Consider the following 742-nt stretch of genomic DNA (forward strand, 5'->3'; position numbering starts at 1 on the left):
ATTGATGCAGTTCCTCCACTTCCTTACTGTAAAAGCTGGTTCACACATATTAAGTTATCAAGTAGTTAACTAAATTTTAACTTAAATTTATACGACTTAAAGCGTGTAAACAATTAATTTAGTGATAAGTTATAAAGTAACTAAACGTGCAAGTGAACAAGTAAATTAGAATTTTTGACTATTTTTCGGTTAAGTTGGTGGGCGTGAATTATCACTTGACACGATGGAATAGGCACAATTTAGTTGAAAATTAGTTAAGTGTATAAGTTTGGCGGAGCGGTCGAGTTCGTAAGTTTTTGTGTTTGAAGAAGAGAAAAGAACAAGATCAAAGTGCTCAGAAGACACACTACAGTGAAGATTATTGAAGAATATATAAAGCGCAATTGTTTATGGAACATCCCTGACTATTTCATCTTTCAATTCATATAAAACCTCACTTAATACGAATTTAATTAATACTGAATTAATGACATCAAGGCGCTGTTGGTCGTCCATTTCGGGCTAACTAAAGAATTTAGCTAATGCAACGTGTACGTTTACTTAAAATTAAGTCGCTTAAAATAGAGTTATTTAGTTAACTACTGATAACTAAATACGTCTGAACCAGCCTAAGACCACACACATATCACACGGACATAATTAAATATCACCCATCACCAACCACACTATTGTGACACATGTTATGCGTGTGTTGTTCACAATGTGGAGGTGGTAAAGCCGCATGCACACATATTTGTTGCAT

Source organism: Choristoneura fumiferana, chromosome 9 (assembly GCF_025370935.1).
Source record: "Choristoneura fumiferana chromosome 9, NRCan_CFum_1, whole genome shotgun sequence".
Lineage (NCBI taxonomy): Eukaryota > Metazoa > Arthropoda > Insecta > Lepidoptera > Tortricidae > Choristoneura > Choristoneura fumiferana.